We start from the raw sequence: 13,515 nt of genomic DNA, 5'->3' as shown, positions 1-13,515 counted from the left end.
AAATACATCGGTTCTGTCTTCACGATGGAAAACGCAAGTAACCTTCCGAATGTACTAATGGATAGTGGGCCTCGTGAGAAGGAGGAACTGAAGGATATCCTTATTAGACGGGAAATTGCGTCAGGGAAATTGATGGGTTTGAAGGCAGATAAGTCCCCGGTGCCTGATAATCTGCATCTTAGAGGATGTAATAAAGTGGCCCAAAAAATAGTGGATGCATTATTGATCATTTTGCAAAAGTCTATCGATTTTGGAACTGTTCCTATGGACCAGAGTGTAGCTAATGTAACACCACTTTAAAAAAAAAGAGGGAGAGAGAAAACGGGTAATTATAGACCGGTTATCCTGACATCAGTAGTGGGGAAAATGTTGGAATTAATCATTTAGGATGAAATAGCAGCGCATTTTGAAAGCACTGACAGGATCGGTCCAAGTCAGTGTGGATTTATGAAAGAAAAATCTTGCTTGACTAAGCTTCTGTAATTTTTTGAGTATTTAACTAGCAGAGTGGACAAGGGAGAACCAGTGGTTGTGGTGTGCTTGGACTTCAAAGGCTTTTGACAAATTCCCACAAAAGAGATTGGTGTGCAAAATCAAAGCACATTGTATTGGAGGTAATGTACTGACGCAGATATAGAACTGTTTGGCAGACAGGAAGCAGAGATTCGTGATAAACGGGTCCTTTTCAGAATGGCAGGTAATGACTAGTGGAGTGCCGCAGTGCTCAGTGCTGGGATCCCACCTCTTTACAATATACATTAACGATTTTAATGAAGGAATCCAAGTTTGCAGATGAAACTAAACAGGGTGGTGGTGTGAGCTGTGATGAAGAAGCTAAGCGGCTGCAGGATGATTTGGTCAGTTTAGGTGAGGGGGCAAATGCAATGCAGATGCAGTATAATGTGGATAAATGTGAGGTTATCCATTTTGGGGTCAAAAACATGAAGGCAGAATAATACCTGAATGGCGACAGATTAGGAAAAGGGGATGTACATCGAGACCTGGGTGGCATTGTTCATTAGTCATTGAAAGTTGGCATGCAGGTACAGCAAACGGTGACAAAGGCAAAGGGAATGTCGGCCTTGAGAGCTCAGGGACTCGAGTATAGGAGCAGGGAGGTCTTACTGCAGTTGTACACGGCCTTAGTGAGGCTGCAGCTGGAAAATGGAGCGAAAGCAGGAAAGAGGTACTGAGGGAGTGATCAACCATGATCTTATTGAATGACTGAGCAGGCTCGAAGGGCCGAATGGCCTAATCCTGCATCTATTTTCTATGTTTCTATGTTTCTCGTTTTATCAAAGCGTTGCTGCTGATTCTCCTGCTGCCATAGAAAGGTAATTGGCTTCACGCATATCCAAGCACAAAACACAGCAACAAAATAATCGAGCAAAACAACACACCCAAACCTGTAAATCCTTATCATCCAATGCATCCTCGATCAAATTAAGACATCGTGCTAAAACTAACACATCGTAGCACAATTCTGCAACAAAGTGGGTACATGTCTGATTAATACTTGGATAGATGTCTTAATGTCATTTGTACTAGGCTGTTCCTATTAGTCAAGGTTGTAGCTGCCTTCTTTCAGCATTTCCTTTTCGTTCCTGTGCTTTCTATCACTCTCGCTCTCGCTCTCGCTCTCTATCTCTCTCTCTCGAATCGGCACAGGCCTGATTTGTACTTAGTAATGGACGCTCGGGCTTATCGTTTATATGTGTGTTTTAGCGACAGATGGCGCGAAGCGAGATAGAAAACGAGGTTAGAAACAGGTAAAGTGAAACATAAGAAGGATAAATACTCCCGAGATATTTGGTAGCATTCAGCTGTTTGATAGCATTCAGTTATGATCCAACAGAATGCAATAAGCAGCTGTCTGTGGCTCTTTAAGTAAGAAGCGATCCAGCTGTGTGATCCCTACGCCCATACTAGTCTGAAAAAACTTGATTTCGGATGCGAAGCAGAGTAAAGCCTGGTTAGTACTTGGAAGGGATAACAACTGGGAATACCAGGAGCTGTGCACTTTGGCTGCCGCCACACGCCGCTCACATCAATCACACTACCGTCAACCGATCAACAAGCTTTTCACTTCTCCGTCCTGAATTCAATATCTCTCTCACTGTATAACATTGTTTTTCCAAATCTTTGCTGCTCATTCTCCTGCTGCAATAGAAAGTCAAGGTGATCCACACACAACCATACAAAAAAAGCCACAACAAAATTGCCGAGGAAAACAACACATGCAAACCAGTCAGACCTTTTCATCCAAAGCTTCCAATATCAAATTCAGAGATTGCACAATTACTTCCACATAGTATCTCATTTCTGCGACAAAGTACGGACAGTTCTGATTAATACTTGGATAGGAGTCTTAAAACCAGATCTACTAGGCTTTTCCTATTGTCGAGGGTTTCGCTGCCTTCATTCCGTAATGCATTTACTGTTCGTTCTTGCGCTTTCTACAACACTCTCCCTCTCTCCTTCTCGCTCTCTAATATGCACAGGCCTGATTTGGAATTAGCAATGGAGGCTCGGGTTTATAGATTGTGTGCGTGTTAGCGACAGACGGATCGAAGACAGATAAAAAACAAGTTGGGAAGGCAGGTAAAAGGAAATGGAAGACGTACAAATGCTTCCGAGCTGTTGATCGCATTCAGTTGTTTGAGAGCATTCGTGTATTGGCAGAAAGAAAGCAATCAGCAGTTTCCTGTGGCTCTCTAATTAAAGACATATTTGTGTGAAAATACTTGATCTCGGATGCGCAGCAGAATAAGGCCTGGTTACTACTTCGGAGTACTACTTTATTTTAACAAATCTTTGCTTCTCATATCCCTGCTGCCACAGAAAGTCAAGGGGTTCCACATGCAACCAAACAAAAAGCATAGCAACAAATAACCGAGAAAAATAACACACCCAAACCGGTAAGTCCTCGTCCTCCAAATCATCCTAGATCAAACTCAAACATTGCGCTATAATTATCACATCTGTAAGGGTAACAAAATTCTGGTGTTTCTGGAAAAGTTAGGTCTGTGAAAGGAAAAGCTGCAAGCAGGGTGGTGGGATATTCCTCTGTAATTTGGACTTTGGCTAATAGATTGATCAAAGATTAGTGGGAAGCTGTTAACCTAGTAAGCTTCCAGAAGGACATTAGTATCTTAAGCAACAACCCCACAGCAGAGTGCCCACACCGCACAATGATACGGAGTCAAACGCATAGAAATCTATCGCCTCACCCAGACCTCCCGGAACCAGTAGAGAAACAAGGCAAAGAAAAGGGCTAGGCAGCAAATGTAAAATAAACGCAGAATTTCCGGGTCCCATCGCCAACTAGCCCAACCGTTTAACTCTAATCAAAAGGTAACGAGCACACTAAAATTAACAAAGAACACACGTTAGAATCAATGGGCCAGCCAAGACAGAACAAAGGAGTCTTGAGATTTGGCGCCAAGATTTGCAGGCTGCTCAGTAATATAACTAGAGGCCTCACAAAGCAAAAGAAAAAGGATCAAAAAGAATATAAGCTGAGAAACTAGGAAGCTAAGAAACTTGAGAAGAAACCACCACCTTTCATCCTAGCAACCACGAGGCATCAGGAACAACATGACCAACAAATCGACTCTGGAGGGAAAAGGCCGAAGGAAAAACCGGGGTCCGATCAAAACCCGACCACAATAACCGATTCCTAACGACCAACGGGGTAAAATTTACCGAAAGGAAGGAAATCGGGTACTCACCAAGTACATTTCCAAAACGCACCCAAGTGCATCAGCGGAATCACGAAGACCGAGCAGGTGCGCAGTTGGAATTCCTCTACCACATCCGGGGTATGGCAGGCACAATGCACCAAATCCTGTGAAGTCCAAAACCGCGAACCAGCTCAAGTGTCAAGGAATCATTTGGTGAGCATAATCCCGTCACCCAAGAGTTCTGGCTGAGAAAGTTAGAAGTGGGAGTTGGGAGCCAAGACTGGGAGTGTGTATTTCCAACTAAACTTATTATTCCCCCAACTATTCTAAGTATTGAAGTGTCTATATAAATCTTGAAGTGCCGTGTTATCATCCCAAAATAAATATAATGATTCTTTTTTGCACCAAAAAAATTGTCTGCTGCTCTTTATTATATCCTGACTAATAAGTCCAATATCCAGAACCAGGGAGTGGGAGAGATTCGAAACATTCAGGGTCAGAAGGTGAAGCTGACAAATCCACCTACCCTGACAGAATGGCGACCGCAGTAGGACCTTGGCAAAAGGGATAGAAACATAGAAAATCGGTGCAGGAGTAGGCCATTCGGCCCTTCTAGCCTCCACGGCCATTCAATGAGTTCATGGCTCAACATGCAACTTCAGTACCGCATGTAATATAGTGGACGATATTTCGGAGGAAAGGTCCAAAATGGAGGAGAGAATCGCCTCCTATGCGTTTAAGAAGGTGAACATCCCCCGGAAATGGATGCATAGACTACTGCGCACTGAGCGTTCATGAGATGCAGCCGCAAATTGGACTGAGAGTATAGAGAAAAGGCGTTTTGTTGAAAACGTGATATGGCTCATCTGCCTGCAGCGACAGATCCAGATGTTGGACGAAAGGGTCGAGTAATTGGAGGCAGAAATCGGGGAGGCCGAGGCACGATCAGGCTTCAGGCCGACAGCGGGAGAGAGATTATGGGTGGAACGAAGTGGGGAGAAACAGGATGGAAGGGAAATGGAGGAAAATTACTGGAGTCACCAAGATTACTTGCATTGCGATGTTACCGAAGCAAAGGGTACTGAGATGCTAAAGCGGGAGGTAACAACCGCCTCACCAGACAACTTAAAGAGCAGGAGAAGAAGTTGAGAGATATTCAATGCCATACCGAGTCGCGAGTAGCAAGGGGTTTGAGATGGGAGACCATGGTCCCTGACAGGTGCAAATCCAGAATGTGAACCTTGCACTCTCTCACGCCAAAGATATGGTTTGCTTTATAATCCCTGGCACTGCCAAGGTAGATAGGGAGCAGCAAGACTAAAACGAGGAGGGGGATTGCAGGGCAGATAGGGACGCTCGACCACCAGCTGTGGCGCCGGGATCAGACCCGGTATGGCAGCAGGAGCATAGCGACGCCGAACCAATACGTGAAGGGCAGGGTCCGGGACCGTTGTGCCCGATCCGGTAGCATAAGAATGGAGCGCCCAATGTACGGCAGGAGCAAGGGGACCAAGAGAGTCACTTTCTGCTCCCACATGGTACCCAGCAGCTAAGGGCAATGGTGGCTAACTTGAATAAAGTTGCTAATAAGGAGGACCCATCTGTTTAATTCATGGAGGAGGAACAGCCGTGCGGGATAAATACTTGCGATGACGCCAAACTGGCCAAAATGCTTCTGTTTTCCATCTACAGCAGATTTTCTCAGTCTCTTTCACAAACACCAAGGCAGGGCAAAGTATGTTTGCGGACATCCAGGACGAAATCCTGGAGCCTACGGGCCTCACGATTGGAGACCGTTTTCCCGAGTGGAGAGGACACTGCAGCTTACAGGAGAGACCCCGCAGGCGTTCGAAGACAGACTGTGGCCCATCTTCCAAACTGCCTGTGTTTGATAACCTTGTCAGTGACCAAAGGGTTCTCTGGCTCCTTATCCCGATGAAAATGCCTAACACGGATAAAGGCCATAGCGGAGCTCTGGTTTGACTCCAAAGACCTCCAGTCTACTGAGTAGATCGTAGTTAGAGAGCTCAACCTAGCTTCCAGGAATCGCAGGGTGGAGGAAGAAAGTGCTGCAAAAGGCAAGGTCCACGATTTGAGACCCAGCCAAAGAAAAAGAGAGTGACACCAGAAAGAGGGCAGCCCCTTTGATAAAAAGCGCTGCTGCTTTGGGAGCGGGAAGAAAGGGCAAAGCAGGAAAGATTTCCGAAACCCCTGGAAGGGCAGTGGAAAACGGATCCCAAGTGCATTAGCAAAATCTCGAACCCGGTGCGCAGAGCTCCCCCAATACATTTCAGTAGTTCATGGAAGCACTCCGGACTGTTTTAAACGGGCCTTGGAATATAGCCACTACAGCCAGCAGGGAGATTCCATCCGCCTCGCCAAATCCCGACACATGACTTGAAACTGCGCCGCCTGTGTAACTTTATCTCATAGAATACGATGCACACAAGAGATCGTGCGTTACGATGGAGGTGGAGAAGGTGACATGGACCTATCTGCTAGATACCGGAGCTTCAAGCACCCATGTATACGCAGATAACCCAGCCGCCTCCCTTCGATCTCATGAGGTCCCGTACGTTCTAATGGGTTTCACAGGGAACGAAAAGGCTGGGTCGCTTTCCAAAGCGCTGACCATTCATCTGGGAGCTCTCGGCACTAAATGGGCGTGTGTCCTGATGAAATGAGAGCGGGAAGCAAGAGAGTTCTTGAGGTCAGACTTCATTCCAGCCCACAAGATCCAAGTGGATCATAGGAACCACTGTCTTTGGAGGGCAGTTGGTACGGGAGAGAAAGGAGAGGTGGTAGTCATAACAGGGAAGTAAGGTAAGTGGACCTTGTGTACGGTGAAGCCGAAGGAGGATTATGGACTTGAACTGCTGCTCAGTCACACCCCGGCGGAGTACGAGGCGTATATGTAGGCCAATCTCGCAGCATTCGCCACCCATAAACACGATTGTGGAAGAGTAAACGGGGTTGAGGTCAGAGTAGGAGGATATCCTTGGTCCGATCAAAGAAACAATATACATTCTCCACGGAGGCTGACGCGGACATGGACACGACTCTGACTTCACTCGTAAGGCAGGATGTGTTGAAACCGATAGCCAACCCTGTGAACTCCCCACTTTGGCCGGTAGAAACCGGACATTTCATGAAGGACCATGGCGGACTCTCGAGTGCGCAATAAGAACATCGCAGCTAGTGCATCCACGGTCGCAGCCGTAGCCGACCTGAAACGTAGCATTCCAGCATCGGCGACCACTTTCACGGTGCTGGACATTTCGAATGAGTTCTGGTCCAGCCCTTTAAATCGTGAGGAGCAGTACAAGTTCGCCTCACCTTCAAGGACCAAAGTACACGGGGAATTGTCTCCCTCACGCTTTTCACAACATCCCTAGTATCTTTAACGAATGAATGGCAAATTGCTTAAAAGGGTATGGTAGACCCCAGCAGCTACTACAGTAGGTTAACGACCTGCTCCTGTTCAGCGACGAGGGGGAGGAGCATGGCCCACTGCTGGCTGAGCTGCTGAAGCTGCTGAGAGAGGAAAGGTTTAAAGTAAACCCTAGGAAAGCACAGATTTTCCAGCAGGAAGTGAATTCCTTGGGCTGGCCATACACGCTGGTGAAAGGGCCATCGATGAGGCAAGGAGGAAGGTGGTACAGGAATTACCTGCCCCTACCATGGTAACGAGAGTAAGGTTCTCCCTGCGACTCATGGTGTACTGCAGAGAATATGCTGCTGCTGCGGCCCCTCTGTTCCGACCCCTGCACAAAGGCATGGAGAGCGAGTGGGATGAGGGTTATCGTGAGGCGTCCAATCAGATCTAGAAAGATCTGTGGACAACACCCGCCCAAGGATCAATTGATAGGGGAGAGCAGTTCTTTCTGGAGCTGTTTGCCCGCGGAGACAGCATGAGGCCAATGGTTTACTTCTCCAGAACCCTCAATGATGTGGAGAAAGGGTACTCCAATTGTGATAGGCTTCTGCTTGCTACTCATTGGGCCGGGTAGGGCCGGGTAGAGGACACAAATCCTCACAGGGGTGTCTCTGATAATTCTCCTCACCCATCATACGCCCACCTAGACGCTTCTAGATGAGAGAATAATGGATGGTAGAGTGAGCAGTGCAAGGATTGCTCGCTAGACATTATTGCTCTCACAATGAATCTGAGGGTAAAAGGCCTATGTGAGCTCAAGCTCGCCGCCAATATGCTCTATTCAGGGTTGTTCCGTGGAAGGGATATGGGATGTCAACGTATGTTTTCGGGTCGGGATACACCTCACGGGGCCGCGAGATCTAAGTGGACGGATCCAGCACAGTATCTGCTCGCGGCCAAATCAGTGGATGCGGGATTGACGAATAAATTCACGAGTAGCATGAGCGCCCTGCATTCTGAACTGTCGGCGGTGGTATATGTAGTCACCTACCCGGAAGTGTTCCCTACACCTATACAATTTGTTCGGACAGTATGTTCCCGTGCAATTCATGTACGGAATACCTATCCATTGTGTCCCGTCGCGGATACACATCTGCAGACGTTAAACTCTGACAACAAAACCTTTATTGTAAAAGATCATGGCAGCTATAGTGACTGAAGGGGATGTATACATACACAAGATGAAAGCGCATTCGAAAACTGAACTCCGTGTAATGGGGAACCAGCAGGCCGATGTACAGGCCAAAGAGGGTGTTCGGACGGCCAAGTTCTGTGATCCATACGATTCAGGCCCAATAGTGGCGGTCAGCAGCAGTAATGGGACATCAGGTGATGCAGGGTGAGCTTTGGCCCCGGACCGGAAAACCATTCAGGCACAAGACGATGTCCTGAAACCTGTCCTGAACACGCTGGCTAAGGGCGAGAGGTCAGAGGGTCCGTACAGCATGGAGATTTCGTTTTAAATGAAGGCATGCTGTGTAAAGTTGAACAGAGTAAAGTTGAACAGCACCGGAGAGAATTCCTCCAGCAGGCCCACGTGCGCGCAGGAGAGGGACACCATGGACCGGAGACCAGCTGGCATCGCGTGCAACAGGCATGTTGGTGGCCGGGACTCAGGGTGGACGTCCGCGATTTGTGCACGAATTGTCTCGTGTGAGCTGCAAACCACCCTGACCCCCGGAAAAAGAAGGTGTCCATGTGACACATCAGGAGAGTAGCGTGACCGTGGCAGTCGATCAAAGTCGACTACATCCCACTGACTCGACATGGTGCATGAGTTCTCCAAATGGGTGGAAGCTTTCCCATGCTGAATGGCCACCGCATTTGGGATTGCAAGGATGGTTGTGAGAGAGGTATTCGCCTGTGGGTACTACTAAAGTGTGTGGAGTCTGATCAGTGGTGACATTTCACTGGTCAGGTAATGCAGGCGACCTTTAAGGTGCTCACTGTGGCAGGGAAAAGGCACGTCGCCCATAACACGCAGTCATCGGGTCTTGTCCATCGTTTAAAGCGTACCATCAAGGAAAGGCTGCAGGAGGAGACGGGAGACTCACCCAAGACATGGGTGGAGGTCTTGCCATTGGACCTAATGGGGATCCGAGCCAGCCAGTCAAAGAGCACTGAATAATCCCCACACGAGCTCATGACTGGTAGTATCATGCGTAAACCCATCCATCTGCTAGCCACCGCGCTCACGAAGGTCAGCTCCGAGAGGTGAACCGGGGCAGCATTGTCAGGAATCTGTTTGATCACCTTCAACAATTCACTGCAAAGCTGCGAGCAATATGGGAAACCAGCATCGGAGCAACCGATTGATGCTAGAAATCTGCAAACATCAAGAATGGGGGATAGAGGATCAGGTCATGGTTCGGAATTTTGCTCGGGTAGAGACTTTTAAACTGCTTTACATGGGGCCGTGCAGCATCACAGATAAAGCAAGCCGCATGTTCTAAGCAGTGAAGATGCCCCAGCGTACAAAATGGTTCCACTTTAACCAATGCAAATTGTTCAACCCTGGGTGAGCAAACAAACGAAGTGGAGAGTCTGGAGCGGGGAACCGCTCCAGCGACGTGGGTCTGCGCCCAACTGTGTGGAATCTCTCTTGGAAGCGGCAGTTTCACAGATCATACAGACAGCGGCCGTGAAGTGCACCACCGAGGGCCCCATAGTTTATTTCTCGGGACAATCCCCAGTCGCCCGAGCCAGGCCCCAAGGACGACTCTCCGGACCCCACGGCCGAGTGTACCGTGATCACCGATGCACCTCCTACCCAGAGGCCGCAGAAAGCAGGGGATTGTCAGCACCTAGTCTCTCCACCCCGAGACGGGTCGCGATGTACATTTTTTCCTTCAATAGTTTTAAATTTAAATTTCAATTAAGTGACTTGAATATTTCCACGTCCGCCAAGCCTGAGAAACGTTATCATTGCCAAGGCTATCTGCTCTGTGTTTTACCGTAAAACAAGGATGAGAAGGGTCTTGCGATTACTCGCTCTACTGTGGACACGTACCGGTCGGCGGTAAGCCGGAGGAGTCCCTCATTTTTGGGTGCTCAGGAGCGAGAGCACCCACAGTTACAATCTGATGTGGCGCACTTGTCATGGATGAGGCCATCGCCTAATTCGACAAGCGGAGATGGCTGGGATGAAATTGAACCCGGTATTCCACTCGTGCCGGGTTCATATACGGGGAGGCGTACATCCCATGCCCAAGTATAAAGATCACCACCTACCGGCTTAGCCTAATAGAGGGTAAACGAGTGTGCCTTGGGTGTAGGGTGCACCTTCCACTGGGTAGATCGTAGTGGCTCAGGAAGCTGAGCACGAACAGAGGACGATATAGCTGATTAGGAAAGACTCGATAACGATATTTACCAGACAGTCACTTGTACACAGCGAGGAGTGAGTGGATGCTGGGACAAGTTGTGGGGATCCGATCAAGGAATTTACTTGTGTCTGTGATGGTCGGAGCGGTCTGTTCTGCGTGCATATCCATTGCATTCCAGAGGCAGTGGAAGGATGCCGGGATGGGATCAGGTGAGCTCGAATCTGGGTCTCATGTGTAAGCCCAGAGCCCCAATCAAATAAAGACACCGAGTTCATTGCATACACCAGGAAAACCCTGCCCACAGCCCCGACGCAACAGACGGATGTAGATAGATGTACTACTACTAGCGACAGGCCACGGTACGGGTTGTTTTTAGTCCCAACCGAAAATTTGCGATACCAGGGTGTTCACTATGCCATGACTTCCCTAAGATAAATCTGACTGAAGTTCACTTTCCTGCATGCTGCCAAAATGGACAGATCAGTTGTATCAAGTCTTACTCCTAGTCATGCTCAGCAGACTCTATGAGCAAGATTACGGAATGTAAACAAGGCAGATCTATACAGTTTAAATACAGGTAACACAATGGGCAGAGAGAGACAGAGAAGGGGGACCTCGAATGAAATACCCACAGCTTTAAATATATGGTAGTCCATAATAAATAACTTAGATGATGCCCACATTGCCATGCAGATAAACGTTTTAAAGAACCAGCTGCACAAGTTTCTAGGGGAGGAAATACAGTGGTAGGCTCAGAGCTGCACGAGGACCAAGCAATGACGGTCCACTTAAAGGAAATAATTGCAGAGCTGAAACGAGACGACAAAATAATATATGATCAAATTCGAACAGAATACCTCGGAGCAGGCACCAATAAACCAAGTGATTGCGTTTCATGGGGCATGTTGTTGGGCGAGGGTCGCAGCAATCTGGAGGAATTAGAGCCAGGCCAAGTCCCCTCCTGAATAAGCAACATGCACCTCGCTTCGCTCCACCCGTTTAGCAATGTGTTAAGCCCGTGACAGCTCCGTCTAGCCTTTGAAGCCTACCATGTTCAAGTCGATTTGGGCGGTCCAACCATAATATCATGGGGATAGTGGTGAGGATGACAGTCATCGGTGGGAACTCACTTGCAACGGTTACAGAGTGGAGAATATTGGAGCAATTCGAGGAGGACTACATGTCCGTTTTAAAGCTGTCGCAACCAATGTCATCAAGAGGGAGCACGCTATGAAAGGTACTGATCTTTTCGGTGCCGGAGCCGGGGTGCAAACCTATAACGATGCCTCCAACACTTGAATGAATGTGTTGGTCATTTGTCAACTTGTGATTATTCTGTATCTGCTCGGTACTGGCTGTTGGACACGAAACAGAGGCCGTCGACTCCGACACCAGAGGATGTTAAATGAGCCTTAATGTAATAATGAATGTATCCTGAAACAGAGAACATGAAGGCTCTGCCGCAGTAAAATCGCTGCGGTATATTTAAGTTTTTATTCCCTCCCTACTGTAAAAACGCAGAGATCGGATTTGTTAATAGAGTTTTAGGTGTATAATTTACATTGTCAATTTAATGTCCTGATCGATTTTGCCACTGATAACGCTGTATTATTCTAGAGGAAGGGGAATGTCTGTTCTGGGTTTTGGCTAGGTAAATCCAGGGAAGGCTGGCTCTTGGGTGTCAGAAATATTTTTCTTCAAAAATGGCACTCTGCTCAGAAGAGTGCCAAATGTGGGACTGTAAGGGTAACAAAATCCCACTGTTAATCGAAGAAGTTACGCCTGTGAAAGCAAAAGCTGCAAGCAGGTTTTGTGGTCTACTTCTGTAATTAGGACTTGAGGTATTGAATTGATGAAAGACTGTCTGGGAAACTGTAAAACTTGTCAGCTCCAAAAAAAAAATTAGCATCCTAAAAACCCGCCCTCAGCAGAGCGCTCCCACCCCACAGTGATACTGCAGCAAGTCCACAGAAATCTCTGGCCTCACCGAGACTTCCTGGAACCAGCAGAGAAACATGACAAAGAAAAGGGCTCGCAAGCCCTGCAAAAATAAACGCCTAGTCCAACCATTTAACTCTAATCAAAAGGTAACGAGCGCACCAAACTTAACAAAGGGAACTCATCAGAATCAAGGAGTAAGCCAAGACAGAACAAAGGAGTTTTGAGTTTTGGTTGCAAGATTAGCAGGCTAGACAGTAGTATAATTAGAAGCCTCACAAAGCGAATAAAAAAGGATGAAACAGCACAGAAGCTGAGAAGCTATGAAGATAAGAAACTTGGGAAGAAGCCACCACCTTTCCTCCAAGCAACCACGAGGCAACAGGGAAACCACGACCAAACAATTGACGCTGGAAGGAAAAGACCGAAGGAAAAACGGGGTCTGACCAAGACACGAACACCACAGCCGATTCCTAACGACCAACGGGGAAATTTATAAAAAGCAAATGGAAACTACAGCCAGTGGAAGGAAATTGGCTACTTACTAAGTACATTTCCAAAGCGCGCATAACTGCATCAGCGGACTCGTGAAGACTGACCAGGTATCAGTTCGAAGTCTTCTACCACGTCCCAGGTACGGAATGACCAACCACCACATCCCACAAACCCGGGAACCCTTAACCAGCTCAACTGTCAAGGGATATTTTGCTGAGCATAAACCGTGCAACCCTAGAGTTCCGGCTGAGAGAGGTCGAAGTGGGAGCTAGGAGGCAAGATTGGGAGTGTGTTTTTCCACCTGTAACTTGAATGTCCCACTTCTATTCGAAGTATTGAAGTTTCTATATAATCTTGAAGTGCCGTGTTGTCATTCTAAAATAAACATAACGAATTGTTTTGCAAAAAAACAATTGTCTGCTGCTCTTTATTAAATCTTGACTAATATGTCCAAAGTCGAGAACGAGGGAGCGGGAATGATTCGAACTGCTTAAGTTCAGAAGGTGACGCTGACATATCCACCACTCTCTCTCTCTCTCTCTCTCTCTCTCTCTCTCTCTCTCTCTCTCTCTCTCTCTCTCTCTCTCTCTCTCTCTCTCTCTCTTCTCTCTCTCTCTCTCACTCTCTCTCTCATATG

The sequence above is a fragment of the Pristiophorus japonicus genome, chromosome 28 (assembly GCF_044704955.1).
Source record: "Pristiophorus japonicus isolate sPriJap1 chromosome 28, sPriJap1.hap1, whole genome shotgun sequence".
Classification (NCBI taxonomy): domain Eukaryota; kingdom Metazoa; phylum Chordata; class Chondrichthyes; family Pristiophoridae; genus Pristiophorus; species Pristiophorus japonicus.
This window is presented reverse-complemented; position numbering follows the sequence as displayed.